We start from the raw sequence: 13,656 nt of genomic DNA, 5'->3' as shown, positions 1-13,656 counted from the left end.
CAGGGGCTGTGTGAGGTCTTTCACAGACCTCGATCAGCCCTGCTCTGAGGCTGTACAGCGCAGAATTATGCTGTACAGCCTCTCTGGGGGGTGCATTTATTCTGTAACTGGGGCTACTATGTCAGCCCCAGTTACAGGAGAAATCAACAGTAAAAAAAAAAAAGAAAAAGTGAAGCAAATGTCCCCCAGAGGTCTTGTATGACCTTATGGGGGACGAAAAGTGTAAAATAAAAAAAATAAAAATAAAGGGTTGAAAAAATAAAATAAAAAAAGGTTTCACATGTAAAAAAAAAAAGTCCCCAAGTAAGGAATAAAAAAAAAAGTTAAAAATAGAAAAAATAAAATAAAATAGACATATTTGGTATTGCCGCGTCCGTAAAAACCAGCTCTATAAAAATATCACATGAGCTAACCCCTCAGATGAACACCGTAAAAAAAAAAAAAAAAAACAGTGTCAAAACAAGCAATTTTTGTCACCTTGCATCACAAAAGGTGCAACACCAAGTGATCAAAAATGCGTATGTCCCACAAAATGGTACCAATAAAACTGTCACCTCATCCCGCAAAAAATGAGCCCCTACATAAGAAAATCTCTAAAAAAATAAAAAAACTATAGCTTTCAGAACATGGACACATTAAAACATAATTTTTTTGTTTCAAAAATGCTATTATTGTGTAAAACTTTAATAAATGAGAAAAAGTATACATATTAGGTATCGCCACGTCCGTAACAATCTGCTCTATAAAAATGTCACTTGACTGAACCCCTCAGGTGAACGCTGTAAAAATAAATAAATAGAAACTGTGCTAAAACAACCAATTTTTTGGTCACCTTGCCCCATAAAGTGTTATAATGAATGATCAAAAAATCATATGTACCCAAAAATAGTACTAATAAAACTGGCACCTTATCCCCTAGTTTCCAAAATGGGGTCACTTCTTGGGAGTTTCTACTGTAAGGGTGCATCAGGGGCCTTCAAATGGGACATGGCATCTAAAAACCATGTGGAGTTCCTTTTCTTCTGTGCCCTGCCGTGTGTCCATACAGCAGTTTATGACCACATGTGGGGTGTTTCTGTAAACCGCAGAATCTGGGTAATAAATATTGAGTTTTGTTTGGCTGTTAACCATCGATGTGTTAAAGAAAAAATTGGATTAAAATGGAAAATCTGCCAAAAAAGTGAAATTAAAAAATTTGATCTCCATTTTCCTTTAATTCTTGTGGAACGCCTAAAGGGTTAACAAAGTTTGTAAAATCGGTTTTGAATACCTTGAGGGGTGTAGTTTCTACAATGGGGTCATTTATGGGGGTATCCACTATGTAAGCCCCACAAAGTGACTTCAGACCTGAACTGGTCCTTAAAAAGTGGGTTTTGGCAATTTTCTTAAAAATTTGAAGAATTGCTTCTAAACTTCTAAGCCTTCTAACGTCCTAAAAAAATAAAATGACATTTCCAAAATGATGCCAACATAAAGTAGACATATGGGGAATGTTAAATAATAAATATTTTATGAGGTATCACTTTCTGTTTTAAAAGCAGAGAAATTGAAATTTAGAAAATTGCTAATTTTTCACATTTTTGGGTAAATTTGGGATTTTTTCATAAATAAAGGTGAAATATTTTGACTCAAATTTATGACTATCATGAAGTACAATGTGTCACGAGAAAACAATCTCTGAATGACTTGGATAAATAAAGGCGTTCCAAAGTTACTACCACATAAAGTGAGATATGTCAGTTTTGCAAAATTAGGCCTGGTCAGGAAGGGGGCAAATGGCCCAGATGGCAAGTGATTAATAGAAAGCCTGTAAAAATTCCATACACTCCAATAGTAGTCTATTGCAGTCTATGGTAAAAGCTATCAGAAGATCAAATATTTAACTCCCATAAAGAGACTAAGAATTAAAGTAAAATACTTCAAAAATTATAAAAATCTACAAAATATTAAAAGTCAGCCCCCTTTTTCAAATTTTACATATAAAAATAAATAAAACATATAATTGGTATTGCTGCATCGGAAAATGTCTGAACTATTATAATATTTATCATAGGCAGTGAATCAATCAAAATGGCTGGGATGCTTTTGAATAAAAAGTAATTAAAAAGTCATATGCACCCCAAAATGGTACCAATAAAAACTACAACTCGTCCTGAAGTAAAACAAGATCTAAGATAGCTCTTAAAATGAAATATAAAAAAAAAGGTTATTTTTTTATTTTTTTAAAGTAGAAAATTAATAAAAAAACAATATACATTTGGTATTGCCATAATCATATTTTGCATCTTCAAAGTTATAGGCATGTAGTGTAACTCAAATAGTATAAACCCCACAAAATTCCAGTCTGTAATGAAGCAAAACAGGAAAGGCTCTAAGGTGGTAAAATCTTTTTCAAGGACAACCTGAGGACCAAGGTTCAAGTCCCCTAGTGGAGGTAAAACTTATGTCTTTTTTCAACCGTATTAACTATATAAGTAAACTATGTGTGTAATACCTGTAGGAAGTGACAGACAAGGACAATGAGCCCTAACCTAAATCACAGGCCTGCTTTCCCTACCTACTTGCAGCAAAAGCCCTACTTGGAAGAACTGCAACTGGATGACAGTCCCTATTATAAATAATTGCAGAGATAGACAAACACCAACAGACAAACAAACACCAAAGCAGAGTCGTACAGAAATGGGTCAGAATCAGACGAGCTACGCAGTACCAAACGAGAGACAGAGAAGTTATCTAGCTAGTGAGCCAAACAAGACTGTCACTGGCAATAGTGTATGCCCAGGAAGGGATTTAAATAGAGCAAAGAGTCGCTGAATCAGAACCTGGTAGGTCCATTGACTTGTCGCTCAATTAGTCAGAAACACTAGTAGCCAGTAATAGAGCAGCTGAGCAATCAGCCCACTGCTAATATCCCCCAGCACAGAAAAGAAGAAATAGGGAAACAGAGCATTGCACCTTCTTACTAAGGATGCAGTCATGTCACCTGGGGATGTGGCTCAGCAGTGTGTCTCTCCAGGTGCGGCTGTGCTGAGGTTTCGGATCACGCTGCTGGAGCCCGGATAGGTAGGTTTATTACAATAAGGTTGAATAAACACTTCAAGTATTTATTCAACATATTATAACAAACAATAAATGTCCCTTTGTGTTGCATTTAAAGGAGACTAATATGAGTAATATTTAATAAAATGCTTGAACAATCTTTTCTCTTTCACCTGCCAATGCTATTGTATGATAGAGCTGATTATTTACAGACGAAAGTGATTTTTTTCCTTTTAGTTTACTTTCCAAGTCTTTGAAGCTTTGATGTTGTAGAGCAGCGTAATACAATATAGCTTTATAGACATTATTGCTTTTTTCTCCTCATTATTTGACATCTGGAACCAGATTACAGCTGGCCGACTCACAAAGGCAAACAATGGTGTGCTGCTTTTACCTTGCAGCCTTTTAAATGATCTTGAGTTGTTTCCTTGGCAATTGACTGAAAGATCTTTAAATACTCTTTCTGATGAGTGTTATAAAGTCTGTGACTGAGCTTACATTGTAGACATATCTTCATTGTGATGTGTAGCTGCATTCTGGTACGGTATATCAATTCTGCAACAGATTTGGGGTTATCAGTTGCAATGTTACCCTAGGGAACCTTTGTGAAGTTTCATGTGTTTGAGATTTTGTGGTTGGAAAAACATCCAGTGGAAAACTGTTTTAGACTAACAGTAAAACGACAATCTGAATTCCACTCTTCGAAATACTTGTCTTTAAATTATCATTTAAAAATAAATAACAGTAGGGGGGCGAAGCCTGCGCCTGCACTAGATGGCCGCATAATCTGGAGCTCTGCTATCACGATCCTCCATAGCACCAGCCTACTTTAGCTGACAGACAGAAAAATTGTGAAAATTGGACACCCGAAGTCGGGGGACAACCGTAATACTGTAAAACCCCCAGCACTCAGTGGCGACATGGAAAAATTCATCAAAAAGGCAGCCACAGCCTTCGTGGTGCGAGACACAAGGATGGTGCCGGCTCCACCTAGCAAGGTTAGTGAACGCGCTCCCGAGCTCTCAGACAGGGATAGTGACACAGATGAACCCCAAGGCTGGAACGCTCTGCCAATAACTCGGCACTATCTGAAACAAGCCCTGTGTAGGGCACTGGAACTGGTCCTAAGCAATATTACCTCTCTCTGCCATGAGATATGCCAGGTCGGGGACTGTGTGAGACCTTAGAGACCACCCAGGCCTCCATGCTGAAACATCAGGTGGCCACTACACTTACCTTCCAAAAGTGCCACACTTATTTCAACGATCTCCACAATGCCCTAGAGGACCAGGAAAACAGAGAATGCAGGAATAACCTGCGCCTCAGAGGGATCCCTGAATCGGTCTCACTGGGGAATGTTCCATCTGCAGTCCTCACCATGTGCAAATCCCTGTTGGGCCCTGAGTTCCCGACCGACATCATTATTGAACAGGCTCACAGGGCATTACGCCCAAAACCAAAACTGTCCGAGCCTCCCCGGGACATAATTTGCAAATTCCTCAACTTCCAAGTCAAGATGGCAGTCTTGGAAGCTGCTAGAAACTATGATGACCTGACATATGAAGGTGCCACAGTTCTGATATATCAAGACCTGGCTCCTACAACCCTCAGGAAGCGCAGATCGCTGAAGCCTTTAACCGGTTGGCTTAGGGGGAACAAAATCCTGTACAGATGGACTTTTCTATTTGGATTATCCTTCTTCCATGTGGGACGCTGCCTCACTATCTCAGCTTTCTCCGACCTGGATGCAACCTACGACCATCTCCAAATACCACCTTTGGAGGTGGAAAACTGGGAACTGTACCAAGATCTCACCGCGCTCCCGGAGGTCCTGAAAGTGGTCCTGTTTGAATTCCAGCATACCCCCAAAGCACAAAGATCCAAGAAGAAGAATGCTCAATCAACTCTAAAGAGACTCCTTTCTGAACCGTAACACCATTTTCTACATTGCAGTAGATAGATGTGTTCAGTTACGTCGCTTTGTTGGTGACAATTCTTTCTATACAACTGACAGTTAAATATCCTTCTGTTCTTACTCTTGCTCTAGCTGCTCTGTCCTCTTTTTTCCACTCTAATATGCCTGCCGCCTGTCACTTCTACGGTGTCAAAATATTCAGGATGGCAAAAGTCCACCCTTTCTTTTACTACTGCTCTACTCCAGACACATTCTGATATGCTAGAAGGATCACAAATAGGTTGATAAACCATTTTCCCCCTTCACAATTCTCATACCAGACTACCCATTTATTATTGTTCTCATTGTTCTTATTTGGTTCTATTTCTCTATGCTTTATTTAGAGTATAAGATATATCTTCACTTCAGCTCCATGGCATGTTGGAACCTCCTCTGGAGTCTGGCCCGCCCTCCCAGAGAGTTGGGTATGATTCCTTTTCTGATGTGTCTCCCTGGAGGGAGTCCGCACTCTATCGAGGTAACCCATACCACCTAAGACACCATGGCTGATCTACACATTACATCATATAATGTTAAAGGCTTCAACTCTCCATCGAAGAGGAGTCAAGTTTTCACTTGCAGTTCAGATTCAATCACTATCCCAACCTCTCCTATTCGTATTACTCCCAGTGATACCATTGCAGGGGAGGCTCGTCTGCCTCCGGGGAGTTAGTATCAGATTTCAGAGGAGGGTTCCCTTTAAATACTCTACACATTTGCAAGACCCTGAAGGGCGATATTTATTTGTTAAAGGCCACATAGGCCCTCATGTGTATACCTTTGTTAACCTTTATGCTCCTAACTCAGGCCGATCCACTTGGTTTTCCAACATTTTTCCTCTCATTGACTCCTTTAAGGAAGGTCTGACTACTCTGGGAGGAGACCTGAATGTTACTATGAGCCCACAACTGGATTCCTCTTCTCACAGGTCAGCGCCCTATGCTCTATAAGGGAGGGATTGTAGAGATTACATGTTGTAGACGCTTGACGTACACTGCATCCCGGTGCGATTGATTATACCTTTTATTCCCATGTCCATGGTTCATATCAACACCTGGACTATGTTTATCTCAAAAGAACACCTCCAGCTATGCCTCGAGGCCAAGATGGGTTCCATTCACTTGTCTGATCACGCCCCTGCCTTTCTGTCAGTTTCAGCCCCTTCGCCTAGCTTTAACTGGAGCCTAAATAAATCCTTACTTGGAAACAGAGAGACTAGGGAGAAGATTTCCAGTCGTCTGGAAGAAAACATTTCCATTAATCGGCATCCTGAGACCTCAACCTAATCCCTGGGATGCACATAAACCCTACATAAACCCTACATCAGAGGACATTTTATAAGTATAGGATCCTTCTTAAAGAAAGAAAGAAAGAAAGAAAGAAAGAAAGAAAGAAAGAAAGAAAGAAAGAAAGAAAGAAAGAAAGAAAGAAAGAAAGAGAAAAAAAATTGGATTCCTTATATCAGAAAATCCAAGCCCTGGAGTCCCTTCACAAACGCTCCTTCCTGGAATCCAAACTACAGGAACTATCTAGTCTAAGAGCGGAATTGAAATCTCTCCTACAGACTACTGTAGCCCAATATTACCTGAACTTACAACACAAGTTTTTCGCACATGGGGACAAAGCCTCAAAATTCATGATGCAAAGGGTAAAAAATAGAGGAATGATGAACTATATTCATCGGCTAGACTCACCCCAGGGAGGCCCAGTTTACTCTTCCGGTCAAATAGCAGCCCAATTCCGTGAGTTCTATGAGTCACTTTATAATTTATCAACCCCACTTTCGGCCACTGATCACTCATCTCTCCTCTCCTCCTTCCTAGACTCACTCACCCTACCTGCTCTGTGATCTCACACTGTGTGCCGCAATACACAGCCGACAGCAGGCGCTGATGGCTGACATGGGGGACTGGGGGTTGATGGCTCACATAAGGGGCTGATGGCTCACATAAGGGGCTGATGGCTGACATGGGGGATGATGGCTGACATGGGGGGCTGATGGCTGACATAAGGGGCTGATGGCTGACATAAGGGGCTGATGGCTGACATAGGGGGCTGACGGTTGACATGGGGGGCTGATGGCTGACATGGGGGGCCGATGGCTCACATAATAAAAATGTCAAAAAATACAAAAAAAATAACAGTATGCAATACTTAAAGTGGTATTCCCATCTCAGACAATGGAGGCAAATCACTAGGATATGCTCCCATTGTCTGATAGGTGTGTGTCCCACCTCTGGCACCCGCACATATCTTGTAAACTGAGCTGGAAAAAGTGAAGGAGGGAGCACCGTGCATGCGTGGCAACCCTCTATTCATTTCTATAGTGCCACCTAAAATAACCAAGCACTGGCTCGGCTATTTCCGTTGGCCCCATTGAAGTGAATGGAAGTGGTGGCTGCTCAAGTAGGGTGCGCTCCCATTAATTCCCATTGGGCTGACGGAAATAGATGAGCCAGTGCTCTGCTATTTTCGGTGGCCCCATAAAAATGAAATGAGGTTGGCCGCGCATACACAGTTTGCCCTCCTTCACTTTTCAGGCTCAGTTTACAAGATAAGTGCCGATCCCAGAGGTGGGACCCACACCTATCAGACAATGGGGTCATATGCTAGCAATATGCCCCCATTGTCTGAGATGGGAATAATACTTTAAAGGGGTTTTCTGGTTATGTAAAGTTCTCCCCTATCCACAAGATAGGTGATAACTATTAGATTGGTGGGGGTCCTACTGCTGGGACCCCCACCAATCATGAGAATGTAGATGCCATACCCCATGAACAGAGTGGCCATTCCATTAATTTCTATGGGAGTTCCAGAGATCGTTGAGTGCTGTGCTTGGCTCCAGATCACCCATAGAAATGTAGCGGCCGTGCGCATGCCCAACTGGCCGCTCTGTTCATTTTGGGGGGCTCCATGGGTATGGGGTCTCCCATTTCATGGTTGGTGGGGGTCCCAGTGGTAGGATCCCCACTGATCTAATAATTACATTTACATAACCGGATTACCCCTTTAAAAGGCACCTAAGATTTGTACCTATGAAATTGGCTGACCTGTTACACGTGCACTTGACAGCTGAAGGCTATCTGTGTTGGTCCCATGTTCATAAAATTCATCTGTGTTGGTCCCATGTTCATATAAATATCTGTAAACATATGTCCTTTAACCATACATGTACGGCGCAACCGGACGTGACTTAACGCCCAGCGGCGTACATGTATAGCGCACTGATCGGGCAGGTGCAGGAGCTGTGCCCACCTGATCCGCAGCAGGGGTCCGGCAGTCACTGATAGCCGGACCCCTGCTGTATGAGCCGGCATCGGTGAAAACACTGATACTGCTGCATTAACCCTTGATGTGCCACGGTCAGCGCTGACTGCGGCACGTGCGATGTCCTTGCGGGGATCGGAGCAGCCATCGGTTCCCGGGACCCGATGGCAGGGAAGGCAGCCCAATGCCTTCCTTAGGCATCGTGGCTGCACTCCGTGACAGCCTGTGAAACCCCCTGGATCTCACAGGCAAGCAGGCTGAAGTGTATTACATTCAGTAATACACTTACAGCCAATGCTTTACAATACAGAAGTATTGTAAAAGGGATCAGACCCCCAAAAGTTGAAGTCCCAGAGTGGGACAAAAAATTATGTGAAAAAAGAAGTAAAAAAAATAAAGTTTTACAAAAAATAAAAGTTTGAAGTAAAAAAAAAAATATAAAAACTAAATCTCTGCTCCATAAGTGGGGTCCACAATCTCATTCTGCCACTCTCATAGCAGACCGCCCCTAGCGCAATGCAGAAGCACAATCTCTGATCCTGCGTACATTAACCTATGAACATTATTTCATCTTTATATATTAAATGCCATCACTTCCTGATTAATGTAGGTTTGTCTGCCTTGATATTCATAAATCTTCAGAAATAAGTGGCCACATCACTAGTAAACCACTTCATTACCGGAGTATTTATCTCCCTTCTTTACCAGGCCAGTTTTTCTGTTGTAGCAATGAGTCTATCTAACTGCAAATAACTGATTAGCCTACATGTATTTGATATTATTTTTCTCAGGGCACCTTACACCTTTCTTTTGTGCCATTAGATGTTGGATATAATATAAAAAAAAATATTTAAGGAAAAACTGTGCAAATTATGAAAAAAATAAATTTTTCCTTTCTTTTCAAATTTTTTTCTAACTATTACAAAAGGTTTAAAGACAAAACATTTCAACCATTACCGTATGCTTGTACCCTGAAAATGGATGCTATTTATGTAATTTATCTACTGGCACTGCAAGACTTCAAAAACTGGAGCGCATTTTGGATTTTGGCAGCCTATTTTTCTATTGCTGGTTCTATGGCACCATACGGCCAGAAAAATCTTGTACAGCGCCAAAACGCTTCAAGACCCTGCAAAGTGCCTTTATGTTATTCGCCTAAGGCAGGGATGCTCAACCTGCGGCCCTCCAGCTGTTGTAAAACTACAACTCCCACCATGCCCTTCTGTAGGCTGATAGCTGTAGGCTGACCGGGAATGATGGGAGTTGTAATTTTCCAACAGCTGGAGGGCCGCAGGCTGAGTATGCCCGGCCTAAGGTATTCATCCTGGGGAAATTTGGACATTTAGTTAATGGCAATCCCCAGCAAAAATACTTGCAATGGAGGATGCCAGCAGCGGATCACATGTACCAAAAAGACATACAAAGCAGGATAGCCCAATGTGCGGATGTAATGGATTATATAAAGCAAAACATTACAAAGGTTGGTGCACCACAATGGTAAATGCAATTGACAATATATGGCTAAACCCTCACTCTGATTTAATAAAAATGAGTCTTTCACCAATATATTCTTATATCAAGAACATTCTGGAGCCCGCGCACCTAGTCAAGGTCGCTCATAGTGGCACGGGATTTTGCGCTGGAGGTAACCTGGGAGCTGTTTGCTGTGTGTCGGACCTCATGCCCCTGTAATTGCCCATATGGCCCCTGTAGTTGCCCACTGGCACAGGTAGGTTAGCATTAGGTCCCGTGCCACTATGAGAGACCTTGACGAGTGAGGGTTTAGCCATAAGTTGTCAATTGCATTTACCATTGTGGTGCACCAACCTTTGTAATGTTTTGCTTTATATAATCCATCACATCCGCACATTGGGCTATCTTGCTTTGGATGTCTTTTTGGTACATGTGGTCCGTTGTGGGCATCCTCCAGTGTATGGATTTTTGCTGGGAAATGCCATTAACTGCAACGGATCACATGTGCAGCTTTTGCTCCCCCAGTTAGAAATGCACAACAGCGAGTGGGGGTGGAGCTTGCGCCAGTGCTGAATGGCTGCGTCTGGCTGAAGCTCCTGCTTTCAACCTGCTGTGGGGACGGCATTTTTCAGCAAAACCTTCACAAAATGGTCAAATACGGAGGACCTAAGCATGGGGATCCTACCCCTCAAACCAAAGTATCTCCAGCTGTGTCAGACATGACGAAATTCCTTAAGAAACAGCATGCAGCCGGTCCGACCAAGGATCCCAAGATGGCCACGGCTCTCTGCTGCACCGCGAGCTCCCGCGCTTCAGGCCTTTCTGACTGTGAGGACGAGTCCGGAGAGACCGGTAAGTCACAAAACCTCCCAATCTCTCGCCGCTTCATTAAGCAAGCCTTGGAAGAGGCTCTGAACCCTATCTACTCCAAACTACAGGAGGTGGCCCAAGACGTTCAGCAAATAGGCCACAGGGTGGACTCATTAGAAGCCGCACAAGCCGCTACCTTAGACCACAGCGCGGCGGTCTCACAATCACTCTCACTCTGCCAAGTGCATATAAATCAGCTTTATTCTTCCCTGGAAGACCAGGAGAACCGTGGCAGACGTAATAACCTCCGGTTCAGGGGGATCCCTGAATCGGTCTCAGCCGCAGATATTCCGGCAGCGGTTATGAAAATAGTCGCCTCCTTACTTGGAGACTTTGATCCTTCCATGCTGATCATAGAAAGGGCACACCGGGGGCGTGGCCTGACCGGCATGGAGTGAGGACGCAGGTCGCTTCAGCTCCGGTATAATCCTGTCTGTATCCTGACCATCCGTTCTGGTGGAACCCGATTTTTTATCAAAAGACCCTCAGTGAGTCTCTGTGCCTGACCCCCCTAAGGCTCGCCTGTCTCTGTGCCTTGCGGCTGCTGCCGGACGCTACCTTGGGGCCGGGCCTTCACCCCAGATGACATCCCTGTCTGCTGGCCGGTTCTATCGGTGGGGGCGCCGGTGAAAAACGATATCCTGCTATACTCACCTGCACCGGCGGCCGAGCAGAGCTTGGAGACTCATTCCGGTGGGTTCACTTACCTTTCTTCCTGGCCGGACGGTGATTCCTACACGCTTGGTGCAGCGGGCGCCATCTTGGCCGCAGCTCTGAAGACGACCGCACCTCTCCTTCTGTAGCCCGCGCTCCAGGTAAAGAACCTTCTCTTCTCCTGCATTGCTAAAGAGACTTTCCTGGGGCGGTGTGACGCCGGTTGGGGACTCTGGGACTACGTCTGCCTCAGTATAGAGGGATCTGGCATATGTATTAGGCCACAGGCGTTTTTGCTGGAGTGCTTCCTCTTTAATATCAAAGTGTGGTGCTTGCTGGAGGTTTTATGGGCCGCAAAACGGGTACCTCAGGGCTTGCTATCCCTCCTAAGTTGATGCTCGACAATATGAGCCAAACAGATGGCCAGGAAGCTGGGGCTTCTTCTGCACGTACAGAGGTGGACCTTGCAAAAGTTATGGCAGCCATTACTAACTGCCAAACGACACTCACGGTCAAAATTGACCATGTGCAGGCCGACCTAACTCTCCTCAGGCATGATATCAATAAGATCCGGGAGAGAACAACTGAGGTGGAGAGAAGGCTGGGAGAGGTGGAAGATACTGTTCAACGTGAGGATTCGGTGGTCCGTGCTCTGCAAAATCAAGTTAAAACCCTGGCAGCAAAAGTGGAGTCCGAAACAATTGTAACAAATGAGGTAGGGGGCGGCACCAATCACAGCGGCTAGGCGCACTAAGATCCAGTGCTGTGCGTGGCTGGAGAGGACACACACAGCGGCGGTGCTCAGCTATGCAGGTGCGATGCAAGTACGAGGTAATGTAGAACAAAAGAAAGTAGCGGCACTCACCAGTGTGTAGTCAGGATATTCAGCTTTATTTAATCCAGGGTAACATCAGGCAGGGGGCAGACGATTCAAAACACGCATTGATCAGCGGCGGCCGTTTCGCGCTAAATGCGCTTCATCTGGCTGTGCGTCAATGCGTGCTAGCACACCGCTCCTTTTAAATGCTGGCGTGGACCGTTGCCATGGAGACTGACAACCCGGGCCGCATCAGCAAAGAGGAGGTGGCTAAAGCGAAACACATATATAAAAACAATGTAAAAACAATACAAATGCAATATCCAAGGAATGAACATAGATTGTGCAGTAGAAAAATGTGTACATATGAGGACATCACAGAAAAGGACTCAGATCGTTTCTATCGTTGAGTCCTAATTCACCTAGGGCATGGGTACGTAATATCCAATTAGCTTCTCTCCGCAACAATAGGCGGTGTCTGTCTCCCCCTTGGGGGGGGGGCAGACACAATCTCCAAGCCAGAGAAAGAGATACAGCTGGTATCACCATTGTGGAAACTTCTAATATGTTCTATCAATCTAGGACAACCTTTACCTGTCTTGATAGAATTAAAGTGTTCTCTCACTCGTTCAAAAAGACATCTGATAGTTTTACCAATGTAGAAACGTCCACATGTGCACAATAATAAATAAACTACATAAGTACTACGGCAGTTAATGAAGGCATTGACTGTATGCCGGATACCGGCAAATTCAATGCTCTTCTTCTGCGAATTATTAGTGCACAGTGAACAGTTCCCACACCGGTAATTGCCTTTGGGTAGACTACTCTTGAGCCAGTTCTTACTGCTATCTTTTTGGAGCCTACTCCTGACGAGTTTGTCCTTAATAGTGTGACTCCTTCTGAATGAGACGAGAGGTCTCTGTCCAGTCAGCTCACTCAGAGTTGCGTCCCTCCTCAAAACATCCCAGTTCTTAAATATGACTGATCGGATACGATCAGCCATGGGGCTGTATTTGAAGGAGAATGCAAATCTGTTGCCCTTAATCGGATCCGCACCATTACCTTTTTTCCGGTTATCACCCCTTAAAAGAAAATCCTGTGAGAAATTCTCCTCCACTCTTTCCATATCCTTATTTAAAGCCTCCTCAGGGTAGCCTCTTTTTACTAGACGTTGTTTGAGGTCTCTGGCCTGTCTATGATAGCCGCTGTCTTTGCTGTTTATACGTCTAAGTCTAATGAACTGTCCGTATGGTACGGCTTTTTTGACACTGCCTGGATGAAAGCTGTCGTGGTGGAGCAAGGAGTTGGTCGCCGTGGGCTTACGAAAGCCCTCCGTGACCAACTCGTCGTCTACCACCAGGACAGCCACATCCAGAAATTCCAACTTATTTCCTCCAAAATTCATGGTGAAGGTCATGCCCATGTCATTCTTGTTCATATAGTTAACAAATTCATTGCACTCATCTTCTGTACCTTCCCAGACTATACTATAAATATGTCATCTACAAAACGTAAATACGTTTTCAATTTAGAGAGGAAAGGATTGTTAACAGAGTAGACATATCTATCCTCTAGTCTG

The sequence above is a fragment of the Bufo bufo genome, chromosome 5 (genome assembly GCF_905171765.1).
Source record: "Bufo bufo chromosome 5, aBufBuf1.1, whole genome shotgun sequence".
Lineage (NCBI taxonomy): Eukaryota > Metazoa > Chordata > Amphibia > Anura > Bufonidae > Bufo > Bufo bufo.
This window is presented reverse-complemented; position numbering follows the sequence as displayed.